General features: G+C 45.3%; 1 protein-coding gene across 3 annotated transcripts in view; it reads right to left on the bottom strand.

Moving 5' to 3' along the window:
• Positions 1 to 17,348, bottom strand: part of CORIN (corin, serine peptidase) — a 1,859,037-nt gene that overhangs the window by 743,290 nt on the left and 1,098,399 nt on the right. The gene's annotated exons all lie outside the window — the stretch shown is intronic.

Below are 17,348 nucleotides of genomic sequence, written 5' to 3'. Positions count from 1 at the left end.
TAGTACCGCCAGACCTCTATAACGGTAAACAGAAACGTTATTCAACCCCCTCTATCCAATGGCTCATGCACGTCTCTGAGAAGGAAGACATACAAATTCAACATGCCTTACAGGGTGGTGAATACCGCCTGGGGCCCTATTACCTGGACGGGTTCTCTGTAATTAAGGGTGTGCCGACGGCCTTTGAATTCAACGGTTGTTTTTACCACGGCTGCCCCAAGTGTTACAAGCCCCACGAGTATAACAAAATGCTGGGTGCTAAATTTGAACACTTATACAGACGTACTCTGACAAAGGCACAGTATGTTGAAAACCAGGGCTTTGCTATGCGAGTTCTTTGGGAGCACGAGTGGTTAGACATGTTAAAAACCGACACAGACCTCTGCTCTTTTCTTAAGACTCGTGATTTACCCACACCTCTGGAGCCCCGCGATGCCTTATTTGGGGGGCGTACAAATGCCATACAACTGTACAAGGCCGCTGGTGAGGGTGAGAAAATACACTACTATGATTTCACCAGTCTGTACCCTTTTGTGAACAAGATGAAGTTGTACCCTCTGGGTCATCCCACTATCATCTATAGAGATTTTAAGCCCCTATCCGAATACTTTGGGCTTATCAAATGTGAAATCTATCCTCCTAAGCAGCTTTACTTCCCGGTGTTACCATGCAGAGTCGATGGCAAGCTGATGTTCCCCCTCTGTCGAACATGTGCGATGCTTAAAGAAGTTGACGGCTGCAGACACACCGATGAACAAAGGATGCTCACAGGGACCTGGTGTAGCATCGAGGTACAAGCTGCCTTAGAGAAAGGGTACAGGCTAGGTAGAGTGCACGAAGTGTGGCAATTTAAGAGCACTACAACACAACTCTTTGCCCCCTACATTAATTTGTTTCTGAGAGACAAACAGGAGGCCTCAGGGTATCCTGAATGGTGTACTAGTCAGGATGCAAAACAGAAATACATCGGCGACTACTACGCTCACGAGGGTATCCGTTTACGCCCCCATCTGATAGAGGTCAATCCTGCACGCCGCCAGTTAGCCAAACTCTGTCTCAACTCCTTATGGGGAAAATTTGCACAGCGCACAAACCTTTCAAATACTACCTTAATATCAGATCCTGATGAACTGTTCAAGTACCTGTTTGCCCCATGCTACGAGGTGTCCAGCTGCGACTTTATCGATGACGATACCGCGGCTTTGTGTTGGAAATACGCCCAAGAGTACCCCACATCGAGTAACAACATAAACATTTTCATAGCCTGCTTCACGACAGCCCACGCTCGTCTAGAGCTTTACGGGGTTATGGATAAGCTCCAGGATCGCTGCTTGTATCACGATACAGATTCTGTGATTTTTCTGAGCAAGCCGGGGGATGAAGACCCTCCTCTGGGAGATTATCTGGGTAATCTAACCAGTGAGCTAGATAAGGATGAGTTTATAAAATAATTCACTTCCTCCGGACCTAAAACATACAGTTACAGGACCAACAAGAACAAGGTGTGTATGAAGGTCAAAGGGATAACATTAAATGTCAGCAACACCCTAAAAATCAATTTTGATAGTTTGAAGAATCTGGTGCATGAATACGCTACAGCAGACGATTCTGAGAATGCTAAAACCATAGTCGTGAACCAGCCCCGCATAGTCAGATCCAAAAAGAAGTGGGAAATCACAACCCAGCCTCTACATAAAACATTGCGAGTTGTTTTTGATAAAAGGGTCCTGACCACCGACTATAAAACACTGCCTTATGGTTATTAGACTCACTAGAGATACAGCCGCCACAGCATGGACACTAGGTTACAGCATCCGTTCTCCTGCGTGCTAGCAGGACCCTCAAACTGCGGGAAAAGCTACTTTATAAAAAAGCTCTTAGAAAATGCCGGGTCTGCTTTATCACAAACCCCTAACAACATTGTGTGGCTTTATTCATGCTGGCAGCCTCTTTATACAGACTTGGGCCGCCGGTTCCCACTTATCAAATTTATAGAGGGTATACCGGATAACCTCAACGATGATGAGTTACTACCCCCAACCCTTGTAAATATGATAATTGTTGATGATCTGATGCGTGAAGGTGGTGATCATCCCGAGTTAGAGAGAGCTTTTACCCAATATTCCCATCATCGCAATCTAAGCATCTGCTACATTGTGCAGAACTTGTTTTACAAAGGCAAGAACAGTAGGTCTATAGCTCTCAACGCTTCATACCTTGTTTTATTTAAAAACCCTCGTGACAAACAACAAATAGCCGTCATAGCTAAACAGATGTACCCCGGAAACACACACTTCTTCATGGAGGCCTTTAACGACGCTACAGCAAAACCCCACGGGTACCTGTTGGTAGACTTAAAAAATGAAACTCTAGAAGACTATAGACTAAGGGCTGATATTTTTCCCCCAGAGCTACCTGTAGTTTACACCCCACAGCCCAAGACCAGGACCTATAAAAAGCAACACTGATGTATTTTAGAAACATTTACAGACCCACCCTTATAACGCACAGTGGTGACCATGTCTGCACACCTACGCCGCAATTTAGCCCTCCTGAAAATGCTTGTTAAAGCCAGTCCCCAACATCGAAAGGCCATCCTGGGCACCGCTTCTGACGATTTAGTGTCTGCCATTTCAGAAATAGCCCTAAACACCCTAAAAGGCAACGTCCCTATATCAAAGCGGCAGTTACAGGTTCTGAAGAAGAAGAAGGGGCTTATCAAGAAGCTCAGTAATAAAAGGGGCTCACTCATAACAAAGAAGAAACTTGTGAAACAGTCTGGAGGTTTTATAGGCAACTTGCTGGGGATAGCTATACCTGTAATTACAAGCCTCCTCGCGGGTCAGTGATGGATCACGCCACAAAAATGTATCTGGTTCCTAGGCAGCAGATGGAGCAAATGGGGTCTTCATCGGACAACGCCTGGGATATCCGTAGAAATGAGACTCTACGCCTGAATACTGAAATTAAAGACATTTTGAGCAGGACTGATCTAAACCCCTACGACAAGGCCAACCTTTACAACAGAACTCTCAAAAAATTCTTAAATTACTACACCCAGTGGAATACCGAGAAGAACAAGTTGACTTTATATACCCCAGACTCTGAACAACCAGCTGCTCAGGCCCCCGACCCTCAGCCTCTACAACCGCCTCCCGATGGTGCGACAGCCTCAGATACCTTTGTTGGAGACCTCCTAAAAAATATAGGCCCAAGGCACAGAGGGGCTGCGCAGATGCTCATGAGTAAACTAGCCGCTTCTAAAGACCTAACCTCTTGGAATGAGCGAGGCGAGTTCCTCTACAAGGGCCAGCCTGTTGCAGGGTCGCATATGTACGATCTAGTCAAAGGTCTCACACACCCCAAAATCCTAACGCCTCAAAATGCCCCGAGAGGCTGGGAGCAGTTTCTGCAGGCCGCGGCTGAACTCAATATACCCTCCACGCTCGATGGTAATAATGAACACCGCAGACTGCTAGACAATTTGAAGAGTCCCCTACTGCCATCGCCTACAGGTTCTGAAGGCCACAGACTATCCCATAAATGGACTACTCCTGCACCGTTGGTGCCAGCTCGAAAAAAAAAGACATTGCCCCAGCCACCCTTTGCATGGATTTTTGATTAATTGTGTGTGAATTTTTATTCCTAGGTTTCTGCAATAAAGTTTTGTCAACTACATATTTTGTAATAAACACCTTGTTATAACTTTACAAACCGTCTCAGTCGTCTTTCAAAAAACATTTTATGGTGCATGTATATTGAAATAACGAGTCTGAATGCATGTTTTAAAAAAATATAATGTCTTTTATTTTAAACGTTCAACATTAAGCATACAACTGTTATAAACTCTTACAGTTTTGACAAGGTACATATTCTGTTTTCACAGGTCTGACCGACACCCTGGTGTTTTCTTTTACATATTTCGCAACTATACGGTCATTGTTAACAAGATCCCCCGGATATAGCTTTAAGAAATTTCTAAATGAAAGACCCTGTGACATTTTACTGATAAAATAAATACAATGTTCCCCGCATGTGATGGCCGTGGAATCCTGCACCCTTAGCTTGTTATACTCCACCACAGCTGCAGCTTTTTTCACAAACTTGAATATAGGGGGTGTATAGAGTCTGTGCTCAGGGAACTCTGCGGTGCTGTCAAACACCGTAACCTTGTCAACATCTATAAACATGGCTGCCCAATGTGTCCCAGCCTGGTCATGAGGGTCTGTGTTAAAGACTAGGGTGCATGGTCTTTCTGCCCCTATATCGCCTGGTAACCCGTCGCTAGGGAAAACACCCAAAAAGTATTTCCTAGCGTATTTATGTCTGCTTAAGAAGTCATGTATCTGTACCGTATCCATTTCACAAATGTTTTTAAAGATAGTCAAACAAAATCTGCCTTGCGTGGTTGATCTGAATGATCCTGTCGAATACAGAGAATACGACCATGTTCACATTAGTCGCCAGTGGAGCTGCGAATCGTATTTCAGCTTTTAGATTCCCATTTTTGACCAGGTTGTAGTGATCGCCATCTTCCATGTCCGGTGTCAGGTCGAAGGAGAACAACGTGTATCCACGTCCATAGCCTTCTCTTGACACCGCTACACCGCAGTCCCTTTGATGCTTTCCTGTTATCGAAACCAGGCCCTGATATTCCCTGATGTAATGACCGGCTGCAAAACTGGGTGTGTAGGGTTTTGCAGGAATCACATTGCCCTCGTGGACCAGCGCCGCGTAGTTGATGTTGTAGTGTTTAAAATTGAAGGGGTTTGAGGCATAGGTGCCACTAAAAGCGGTATTGTCCACAAACCCTATGATGATGAGCTTTGGTAGTTGTCCCAGAAATAGATTCTGCTGTTGTGTTAAGCGGGTACCTGCAGGGATGCTGAATACCTTTAGAGCTACTCTTTCCACAGCGTACTTGGCGTTGGATATTTGCAAAGCTTCGGCGTGCGCTAGCCTGACGCTCGGGGACACTTTCACTCTCTTTACAAACAGACTCGCAGACAGTATGCTCAGCTTGTACTGTTCAGTATCCCCGTTGATGAGGCAGAATGAGTCCTTGTTACGATTGAGCTTGATCTTAAGATCAATTCCGTTGATGAGCAGTTTATCTTGGAAGAAGAGGTCCGAATGTATGCGCCCCAGGAGGTCAAAGGTACGGCTGGCTGCAGCATGCCCCGCTCTTTTTATAAAGCCCTTATTATCACCATCCAGAGCTGTGATTTCAAACTGTCCGTGTGTATCCCTATGAAAGAGACCCGCTGAAAGTTGTGTGTCAAGGGCATCGCTACTGTAATTTAGAATACTCTCTATGTAGGCTCTGTAGGCGTACATGTTATCGTTCTGGGTGATGAGTCGGTCGCCCAGGGTGATGTCCACTTGATTAAACATGGTAGCTACAGGGTAAGCGATTGGTGCCACCTTAGAACCGTCGTCAATGTCGGTCCCATCCGCTTTTACGATTTTACACATAAGATGCAGCAGAGTGTTGTTGAGATCCAAATACATATCCGTGGCCCCTGACACATAAAACTCTGTAGGTGCCAGCGGTGTCAATGCTGCTAAAGGCGACACCTCCATGAAGAAGCTGTTTTCGATGCTTGTCTGTGTGGGCTTTAGACTAAACAAGTCCAACTCTGATTTGGCGCACTCTCCAGATCCACAATGTACGAAGGCCATGGCTGTGTTTACAAGGCTTTAAAAAATATTTACTTTAGAGCCGGTTCGCTTCTTTGCAGCTCTCTTCCGTCTTGGAGCTCTTCTTTTCTGAGGACGTTTTGAAGCGGTCCTCCTTTTTTTATAGGGGGCTGGGGGACCCCGGCGTCTGGAAACACCCCGTTTCCTTTTGACACTAACGCGTGGCTTATACATCAAACCAGCTCCTTCTTGAGGCTGCTTGTTCATGCGCTCTGCAACCGCCGAGGTAACAGACCCCACCACCTCCTGGGCAATGTTCGTGGCAGCCGCCTTAACATGAGGTTTTGCAATTTCATAGCCTCTTCTCAGGAAAGGCATAGCTCTTCTAAACAGACTCCTAAAGAATCCTCCTAATCCAGCCCCGTACATAACGGGTGAACCTTGAAAGTACGGTGGTCCTCCATAACCGGCTTGACTTCTGTAATAGTCTCTGTACATAGACGGATCTCCCTAGGTTTTCATAACCACCATGATGGCTGCCTAATACCCTCTGTCGTGTCTAGGCCTTAAATGAAGCTTGACAATAACTTTCCCGTATTTAAAGGCCACCGGCTCAGACTGATCATCGTAGATCATAATTGAAATAGTGTCAAAATGGTTTTTAGAAACTGCGACGTAGTCAGGTTTGTTAAATTGTATGTTGACCATGGTATTATTATCACCCTGTACATGCACCCACCTTAACAACGGCGAGTAACTATCACCTATCCTCTGAGACTCTACAATATCGCTGTACACGTAGAGCGTGTAGAACCCCCCATTAATATCGGGGCACGTGTGATCTTGTTCCACGGGGCTTTTCACATGTTGTACTGTCCCTAAAATCCTTTTTAATTTACCTGAGCAGTTAAACAGGGTGTTTCGATTTATGGATTTAAGAAACACCTTCCTTCTCACATTATCTAGGACCAGATGAATATTCGGATGTGGTTCTATAGCGGCTATGGATTTGTTGATGGCTTCGATAATGCTTATAATGTTTGGGTAGTAGCCGGGCGGGAAGGATGTGTGTATGCCCATGGGGTCCTGCTCCCTCTTGATGTGAAACTTGGCTTCGGCCGCTGTAAATGTATTCCATGTTCTAGGGTATTGTATTTCTGTTAGGGCAACCTCCCAGTCCCCCTTCAGGTCCACAGCCTTAGCCAATTTGACGGTGTAATTAGAAATCTGATTGTTGGGGAACATGTCCTTAGAAGCGTTGGATGGTAAGGTTATATAAAAGGGTGTAGTCTCCATCGTAGCAGCGGCTTTTAGCTCACACACCCTTCAGGGAGCTGGCCAACACCCAACTGTTAAATTTCTCAGGCCAGCCGCGCCATTTGACATATGCCTGGCTCTTAGCACCTGTACCTTGCCTTTTCAGAACCTTTTCAACCCTATACACACGGTTTGGATCATTGGGCACCTTTTGTAACTCTTCCTTGTAAAAGGATCCCGACACCGTTTCCCCATCGTAGTCCTTTAACCTGTAAATATACAACCCTTCCTTAAGCTCCACACTTTCCACTATAAATATTTCATCACTAAAGGTCTGTTGGTAACCCTTTGTGAAGACTCCTTTCAGTTTTGAAATCCTTACATGATCACCATTTTTAAATACAGACTTCTTCACCTTTGTCCCAAAGTTAGGCCCATACAAGTTTCTCCAGTTAACGAATTACTAGGTGTTACCTCTTCAGTTGCCATTTTGATGGTCCTATGATAACTAGCATTATATACAGCTAAAAAAGCCTGTAGAACATCCACGTATCTGTATGTATTGTTGGCCGTAAAATACCTCCACATCTTAGACTTTAAAGTTCTGTTAAACCTTTCTACAACCGCTGCTTTTACCTCCGTGTGTGTTACAAAATGTTGAACATTGTGCTGCTTTAATAATTTCTGAAATGACTTGTTTAAGAATTATTTTCCTGCGTCTGTTTGTAGTTTTTGAGGAATACGACCCTTATCGAAGATGGCTTTAAAAGCGGCCGTGACGCTATCTCCACTTTTATCACGCAGCGCCTCTGCGTACGCGTATTTGGACAACACATCTATGACTGTTAATATATAACAGGCGCCGTCGTTATGTTTTGCAGTATCTTGAAGGCTGATTATGTCCGCCTGCCACTGATAATCTATACACGCATTAACGATTGTAGGACGCCTCTTAAAGCGTCTTCTGGCTGGTTTATGTAGTGAATACGCCTCCTCTCCTGATAACCATGTCTTCACAGCTTCTCTGCTTACCGACTTCTTTTCAGCCACAGCCCTTCTATATAGAGCGGCGCCGCTTCCAAAGCTGCCAACCCCTCTTGTATCATAATAAAGTTTTCTTAACAGGCCCTCCGACATGTTACCAGTCATTAGAGTACAGGAAATGAAAGACGCTTGTTTTGTGTAAGAACATTTTATTAAAAATAATGAGTATTACCAAATCACAAACAAAAGGGGTTTCATATCTTTTCACAGTATGCGTAGTAAGTACGGTTTAACACATATACTTATTTTTTTTGGGTGTAACATTCTACTACTTTACTTTAAATACACGCTAGCACTTAGCAATGCATCAGGACTTATCTATTATAAAATAGCCTTTGTGGTGCGAGGGCCACTACTTTTCTGCTTTTTAGATACACATTACACATGCGCCTTTCTATAAGTCTTTCTATCATTTTTCTGTCACAGCACGCACAGGCGTTTGGCATGCCTCTTAGTTTTGCGCAGGGGTCGTTGGCATAGCGTATCTCCTTTACTGTCGCCATCAAGATCTTCAACATGTTAGGGTGGACAAAATTATTTTCATCACTCAGGCCGTGCACCACCCTTAGCAGCTTATACATCTTGTACGGATCAAGCAAACTACATATGTGCTGTATCATTCGGTCTCTGTATGATTCGGCTAGACACTCGTGCGCCCCCTGTTGAGGGTCCCTAATACGATGGCCGAAACACATGTTGTAATAGTCCCGTTTGACGCACGCGCGTACAACTATAGCTGCGAAACCTTTGACACCAGCTATAGTGTCTCTGGGGAACCACGCCGTTGCTTTTACAAACTCATCGTTCTTAGAACCATCTTCACATTCCATGGGCAGAGGTGAACTCGGCTTTGTGGAACTTCCAGTCTGGTTTGCACAGCATATACAGGACAGATTCAAGCTGCGACCTTTTGCAGTCTGCCCCTGGGCCTCAGTTCTTTTCTGTGTTTCATCCTAGGTTCAAAAGACAAATATTGACACCCCGTTAGCGGTAGAAAGACAACAAACTTTCATGTAAAGGGTCTACGCCTAACATTTTTTACTTACCCACACACTTTCACCACCCTCTGCAGCGGCTCTGAAATCTTGAGAGTCGGTAATATCCATTGGTGATCCCTCATCTTCAACGCTTGTATCAGGCTGTTGCACAACTACCTTCGTAGGACTCATAGCCTTCTGAACAGCCATGGTTTCATAGATGTGCGTATTAGGAGGGGGCATAGTTTGATTTTCTTTGTGCATTATGAAGTAAGTGCATCCCACTGGTGTTGCTCTCTAGAGGGTTACAAACAAAAAAAAAAGAAATATTAGTGTTCGATAGTTGTAGAAATAAAATACATCCTTATGTAAATGGTTGCTCATAACATTTTGACTCACCCCCACATTTTCACCACCCTCGGCAGCGGCTCTGCCATCTTGAGAGTTGTTAATATCCTGCGATGCCCCATCAGCCGCGGTTCTGACATTTTGAGAGGCGGGAATAACATCCGATGCTCCCTCATCTTCCACGTTTGTATCAAGCTTTTGAACAGGGACATTCTCAGGAAAAAGACTCTCGTGAAAACCCACGTCTTCATAGACGGGTGTATTAGGCGGAGCTATGGTGTCTTCCGCATCCTCCGACTCCAAGAGCATGCTTTGCTCAACCGTCAAGTCGCCACTCGAACCCTCGCTAGAGCTGCTGTCGCTCTTAATCGGGGACAGCGGACACCGCCAATCCTTGAAACCAGGGGCGCCAAAGCGCTTAGCAAACCCACAGCCAAAAGCAGTAACGTCGCAACCCATATCCTTAGGTTCTTCTGGTTGAGCATTCTCGTCCATTACCAAAGGGCTTATGGCTCTGTAATAGCTACTGATGGGGGGCTGTGAGCCACCAACCCAGTGTTTTCTCGCAAATGGGTTGTAGCTCTTCTTTTCTGCCATGGCGCTCCTTCACGTAGTTCAGCGGTTGCTTGCTATACCAGGCTCCTGACACCGGCTTATATGTATTCTGGCGGCTCCGCCACGCCTATGTCTCCAAAAAACTACACACCCCCCTATGACTCAGCCGCCCCCCTTCCGGGACAGCTGCTTACCCTTGTCAACACTAGTGCCACCTGTCACTTGTTGCCAACCGTTTAAGGCCAGGGTTTCCAGCCAGAGCAGTCAAATTTAAGGCCAGGAGTTTAAGACTAGGCCTGACATATTTAAGACTAGAACCATCACATTTAAGGCCAGGATTCCTGGCCGGAGCTGTCAAAATTAAGGCCAGAGTTTGAAGTGAAGGTATCACTATATACTACTAACGACCGCGTTGTTATGGCATGCGTTGTAAACGCATGCAAAAAAAGTAATATATTCCATTAGGTTTTGTTAGTACATTTAATAAGTGCCAATTTTCAATTGAGAGCACGTAGAATTGTTGAGCTTTTAGTCTAAAGAACTGTAATTTAAACCCCTCTTTATTGGTAACGCCAGATTTTTGGTCCCAATTCTGAAATGCCTTTTAGAAAGTTGCAAAAACAACAATTGATGGACAGAATGCAGAACAATAGTCATCCATTCACCCCAGTACAGAGATCTGGGCCTAAATCCATAGTTTTTTTGGTCACCATGCCATTCCAGCAGTGGCGGCTGGTAACATTTGAAAGTAGTAGGGCGTAAAAGTTCTCAGTGAAAGACCTGTGGTGAGCGAGTGCAGCAAGCAAGTTCGACAGGCAAATGGGATGTTTGGGGCGGAGGGGTTCTCCCCCAGAGACATTTTTTTTAAAAAGAGAGGGAAAATGTTGCATTTTTCAAGCACATTTGAGAAAGCAAGAAAGTTCATAAGGCAGCTGTGAAAGTGTAGTTATGATAATGACTTCACTACAGAGATTTCATTCGATAACGATTTAGGGAGCTGCTTATTCAGTATAACCACAGCCCTTAATTACTATGAAAAAATAAAATAGTATCAGTGCCCTTACCTTAAACCCTGATGTTGTGAAAAAGCAGTAAAGGGTGCTAAGTTCTATGCAACACCCCTTTGTCCGCAAATTATGTGCACTGTTTCCGGCTGTACCAAATGCAGAAACACAAAATGATACACAATTAGTGGTGGTAAGTTTTTGTTTGAAGTGGTCTTGTGCCCATTTCATGCCCTTTAATTCTACTACTACCACTACTACTACACACTGTGCTGCCTGGGCATTTTTTGTTATACCTAGGGATGACTTGGAGGTTATTTATGTTGGGCCCTGATGGGGCACTCATAAAACATTAAGGGGCCTGGCGGGGGCAATCCGCCCGCCATCCGCCCGCCATCCGCACCTAGATTCCCCCCCGCCATATTAGGATGGCGGGGGGACCGCAACGGACGGAAAGACCATCCGCCACTTTTCCGCCCCCGTCGCCTTGCGACCGGGGCGGAAAAGGATTAATATGATGGCGGTGTCTATCAGACACCGCCAGCCATATTATGAAGGGCGTCTTTAGGTGCCTTTCCGCGGCGGCGATGCCGCCACGGAAAGGCATTCGGTCTTCACTCTGGGGGCCCCCTGCGGACCCCCAGAGTGAAGGAGAGGTGGGGGTGCACACGGGGGGTACCTCTGGTACCCCCCTTCATTTGCATAAACAAAGCGGCAGCCACCGCACGGTGCCTGCCGCTTTGTTTATGCCAATGCATCAATGCATTTTTAGCATTGTGGTGGGCGGTGCCGAATTCCGACAGGATAGCGGGCGGACAAAGTCCACCCGTCATCCTAATAAGCACCTCAGTGTATAAGAGCGCACTTTATAGGAACGATGTTTTGACATTCTCTTTGGACCTTGGTGTACCAGCGGTATAGTCGCCAACCCTACCAATACAGGTTATTGGCTACCACTTTATCTGCAGCACTCCCTCTTACTAATTTAAATTTCGCCTGCCATCCTGATCGTTTTCATGAAGCCAGGAATATGACTTGTATGGGATTAATAAGCACTGAGGCTGCAGACATGATCCTCCTGTTTATGAATAATAATGCTGAGGGAGAGCAAAAGGGACTGCATTGGGTTAATGTGTTAGGCATACTGAAGGGACAGAAAAAAAGCTGCATGAGGTTAGACTAATACATTCAGGGGGACCCTGATAAGAGGGATTCTATCTGAATGAGTAATGAGGGAGCAGAACAATGCATGCACGTGGGCTAATAAGTACTAAGTAATTCTATTTACTTTGCTGCCAAAGTCAATATATCAAAACATTAAAATACCCAAAGCATAGGGTACGACATTTACAAGTTTGCCCCCTATTTATACTCAAGCACCTCGGAATAATTATTTTGGGCACTGCCTGCTACCTTGCATCCGAAGGTGCACAAACCACGAAAATGTGCTGTGTGATGTGCAATTTGGTGAAACTCCGCTGCCTGCAAGTGTGGCACCAGCGGAATTCAAACCTATTTTTACACACGCATACTCTCTCTTCATGGTCTGGCCTCCCAGAGGTGTTTGGTAGTAAGAAGTGAGTGTGACCGGAGACAGCTGCACAGGTGAGGGGAACATCAGCTGTCATGAACGAAGGAATCGGCACAGACAGTTTAAACTTCAGCCCAGCTCCAAGGGCGGCAGAAGTTAACCGCGTACAGTACACATGTTATATACCCTTATTACAGCAATTTTTATACTACAAAGTGAACAGCATTACAGCCTAATCCCACCCACGAAGGAATGGAAACGGCATACAGCACACTTTTGATGTATTTTGTTACCTTCTTTTTTACACACGGCTGCCTGCTTCAGCGTCTCCGAGGCCAACACTGAGACAGTGCTGCCTTGGGGGCTTGCAGTGAGGCCAGGCCCGGGCCTGAGCGTGGCATGTAGAGAGATGACGAGTGACATGGTGGTGGTCAGATTGAAGTAAGGAGCAGGGCTCCAGTCGGGGGACCACGCAGGTGGACGCCGTCCCCCCTACGAAGATACTTACCCGTCCATCTCCGAACTACAGGGCTGGCTGTCAATCTTGTGTAGCGCGTGAATGAGCTACCTATCAAAGTTATGTGGCTGTCCTCTGCAGTGTCCATGACTGGGAGGCCGAGACGGATAATTTGCTATTGGCCTCGAGCACAAAGGGCTTCAGCCATCCCCTCCTTTTTTTTTTTTTTTGCAGAGTTTTATATAGCGCGAACTAGACCCGAACCGAATCAGGCATCAGAGCGCTTTACATATTTTTATTCCAGTTATGTTACATGAGGACACACTTTCATTGTAGGCACAGGGAGTTTAAGTGATTTTCCCAGAATCACAGGAGGTTTTGGCGTTGTTACCGAGACTCGAACCCAGATCCCCAGGTCCGAGGTCGAGCGCCCTAGCCGTTAGGCCAACTCCTCTCCCCAATTACTTATTGATTCATTGATTTCTAATTAGATTCTGATGACTAAGATTGATGAATTTAACTTGTTACTTAATAAAGAAGACTTACTAACAATGTTGAATAATAAAACACTTTAATTCATACCAAACTCTCATTACTGTCTACTACAGATAGAGATTGTAATAATGTCATGTGATGTACAGTTCCTGATTAATCTCACTCAACGTTAAAGGCCCATCAACCCAGGGACAGCAGGGGATAGCACTGATGCTCATAGACCACAATTGTAATCGAAACAAATTCCTGCTCCAGTAGAATTGGTTGCAGATTAATGGTTTACATTATAAGAATAGGAGCTGTACATAATTACCCAAAGTTTCAGTAATACCGGAGTCCCGTAGCTCAAATTTTGAAGACTGAGTATCAATAGGGTTATGAGGTTGTTGATTTTTGCTCACATGTTGAAGAAGAGTGTTGACTGAATTAGTGATGTATATGTGCTATTGATGTGAAGTTGAAGAGGTTATCGGACTCCGAAGTAGACTAAGATCCGGGAATAGATAAATAAGAGTTCAGTTATGATTTTCTTGTCTTCTAAAAAATTGTGATGTAGGTCATTAGGTACTATTGACTGCAAAATCGACACAGGGATTATAACAAATTGTGGTGAATGCACTAATAGCGATTGGTGTTGACAGAACCTATTGCACAAAGGTTAAGCTACATTGACGAGTGATTTCCGACATGCAAGATTTCATTTGCATGTATGAAAAACATTTGTGTGTGTATAAGTCAGTGGGTGTCAAAACATACATATTCTGATTGTTGAATTGGTTCCATTTTCTTTAGAGGAGCAGACAAAGATTGTTTATTTATGTTCACTCAGAGTTGTAGAATTGTATGTACAAGAAAATTGTAAACAAGAGTGAACTGCTGCGAGGAGTGTAACCATTCCCCATTTTGCTCGAACTAGGTCTCAAATGGCTCAAGCAAAAGTGCCTGACAAGCTGCCATGATTAGAAAATGCTTAAATGTGCATAAAGAGTGAACTTCTTGAATTTCTCATGGACAAGTTTTGCATAATTAATAATTGCTGCAATAAATGTTTTCATCTAACTGCAAAATGTTTCTGCTTACACAAAGATTACTGTTAACAAATGATTAGAGATTTGTCATTTTGTGAGGGAATGAAGAAGCTCACATATGAAGATGCAGCATTTCCAAAGGAAATGAATGATGTGAAAGTCAAAGAGAGTTAACATTGTATTCGATAAGAAATACTTCATTTAACATTGCTGTTTGTGGACTATTGTATCCCGGTGAGTAGATTGGGAGAAAATGCATTCCCATGAATGCACTGGAAGCAGATTGGTCGACGGAAGAGAGAAGAAACAACATGTAGACTGAGACAAAATTTTCTTTGTCTATATTAGTGTGTGTTCCTAGAGTAGGATACATTCTTTACAACACTACCCCTGAGTCTACCACTCTTTAAATCAGTCAACAATGCTTTGAAACTCAGTTTCTTTAACCTCTCCTTATGGGAAATTCTGCTTGGATCGATTATTGATTTACTGATCTGATCATTAATGCTAAAGTTTTATGCTTGTAATCTCACTCTCTCAAATGGGTTTTGACTGACACCTTACTGTTTTCTCACTTTTAGACTAGGGATTTTCTTTCCTTTATGAAACATGCTTAACAGACATTAATGCGATTTATCGATTGCTTATTGATTTCAAATGAGATTCAAATGACTAAGATTGATGGATTAATTCTACTTGTGACCTAATAAAGTTAAATAATAAAACCTGTTAGCTCCTCCCCCCGTCGTGTGTCAGCCGGGGATGAGACATTTCCCGTGCTCATTCACAGCCCCACCCGAGTACTTTGCAGGTCTTTAAAAGACCATTTGCTTCTGAATGAGGCTTTGATGTTATAACCCCTTCTCAGAGCACTGGCAGCTCCAGCCTGGCATGTGACAGCTAACCACCGACTGCCTCGCCTCGCTCGATCGCCTCCATTTTCAAGGAATGTGGGAACAAAGTTTATACTGTGAGTCAGCTTTCGTCTTCCCCTGTGATGCGGTGTATGGGTCATCGGCTTGGTCATCTTTGAAAGCCTTGGGGTGACATACTTGTCACGAATCTAGCGAAGTAAGGGAGCATGTCTGACGTCTTCTAAGGAGGGTTGGGGAGGGCTGTGTGGGAGAGGGGATGTTCTCTCCATCCATCCCTGGCTCGAACATTTTGATGAAATGGGATAAAATTGTACGTTTTAGAGCATAATTTTCAATTAAATTTGTTCAAAAGCTCTGCCAGGGCACTCCTTACATATTCAAGTACTTCCATGGTGTGCAAAGCAGCATTTAAGGGGTGAGCGAGGAGAGTCAATGAGCCCGATGTTGCAAGCACCTTTCGTGACGTCACTTCCTGTTGTGACGTCACTTCCGGTGACAGCGTCCCCCAACTTCTTTTTTTAGGACTTGTGCCCTGGTAAGGAGTAATAAATACCACCTCTCTCACTACTCGTCTCAACTGCACCTGCACCGTCCACACTTCGATCCTCGTCATCCTGGAGGCAAATACGCGGGAGCTGCAAGTAGATTTAGACTCCAGCGCGGCAACAGGAGTAAGGAGGGTCCATCACTGCAAGGCATCATATTAAAGCCATGCAGGGATTGGTCACGAACCTTGGAGCCTGAAAGGATCTCTCCTATCCTCGCGCTGCCTTCTGTTTATCAGAGGTCTGCTAACGCGTCTCTTGAGCCAATTCCGTCACTGCACAGCACGAGAGCTGTGCCAGGATTGGCTTGAGTAGGCCAAATTAAGGCCCATTAGGAGACCGGCAGGCTGCAGCTGCGAGTCCCCCAGCTCACTAATTGAGCAGATAAGAAAGGCCTCAAATGCGCATGTCCTGTTGGGACAGTGTCTTTCTGCGTCCAGCCTACATGCGCACTTGAGTGCGTCAGTGACACGTTCGTGTTTTGTTTATTTGTGCTTTAAGCTCCACCCCCAATCACCTCCCCGAAGATTGGATGCAGGAAGTTCGGAACTTAAATACCTTATGTAACTTGCCCGCGGCTGAAAAAGCAGACTGCTGCAGCCGCAAAAAAAATGTATTAAGCGTTTCTGACATTAATTCTGGGTATGGTGGGCCATAAATATGTAGGGGGCAATGTTCCAACGCCCTCAAAGAGGAACCGCCCTGCATTCCAGTTTGAACCCAGACATATGCAAATCAGTCTTGACCGTGTGCCCAATGGGAACAGTCCCGCCCGAACTGCCAGGCCAGGTCCTCCCTGGACTGGAAACAAGCATCATAGGACCGGTTTAGGGCTTTCACCCCTCATCAGACAGGATAGCTTGACTCCAGTGGCATTGAAAGAGCAAGGCATTTTCTTGTCCTAACCATTTAGTGCCTGCAGCCTGTATCGTGTGTCACACGAGTAGGTGTAGCTGGCAGCTGGTCATGTGTTTATTACCCTCAGACAGGGAGACAAAGGGGGAATAGGTGTTGGCAGGATGGGCCATCTCTGACTTGATAGTGGGGCTTTCACCTACCACACTTGCACATCACAACAACTCTGCTCAGCACACTCACAAAGGGTTTCACACTAGTCTTTTGTGCCCCAAGGCAAGCTGGGGCCAGGTCAGGGACACAGGAAATTCGAAACACCTCTGGTGGTGGAATCTTCTAGAAACTTGTACTCCTTCAAAGCAGGCACCAGCTATAACAAGATGACCCTAAGAGCCACTCTTGAGTACAACTCTGTACCTGTGGAAGACTCAGAAAGAATACTGTACTTCTCTGCTGCAAGAAGAACTGCTACTCTGGTGCCTGAGTGAGAAGGACTGGACCTGCATCTTGAACCCAGGACCACCAGAGTGACTCCAAGGGCTAGTTGGCTGGACTTCTGATCAGAGCCTCAACGAGAGAAAAGGCTCCAACGTTCCTGAACCCTGCACCCGGACTCTGCCTGCTGTGATTTCTGGCCCCCCAAGCAGTGCTTCCTCAGGACTGGACCCTTGGAAGTGGACCTGAATGTGCTCTGCCAGCGCAGCAGTGGTACCCCTTTGGAACCGACGCAAAGCCAC

Source organism: Lissotriton helveticus, chromosome 2_2 (assembly GCF_964261635.1).
Source record: "Lissotriton helveticus chromosome 2_2, aLisHel1.1, whole genome shotgun sequence".
NCBI classification, from domain to species: domain Eukaryota; kingdom Metazoa; phylum Chordata; class Amphibia; order Caudata; family Salamandridae; genus Lissotriton; species Lissotriton helveticus.
The sequence above is the reverse complement of the archived record's forward strand: the minus strand, read 5'-3'. Positions and strand labels throughout refer to the sequence as shown.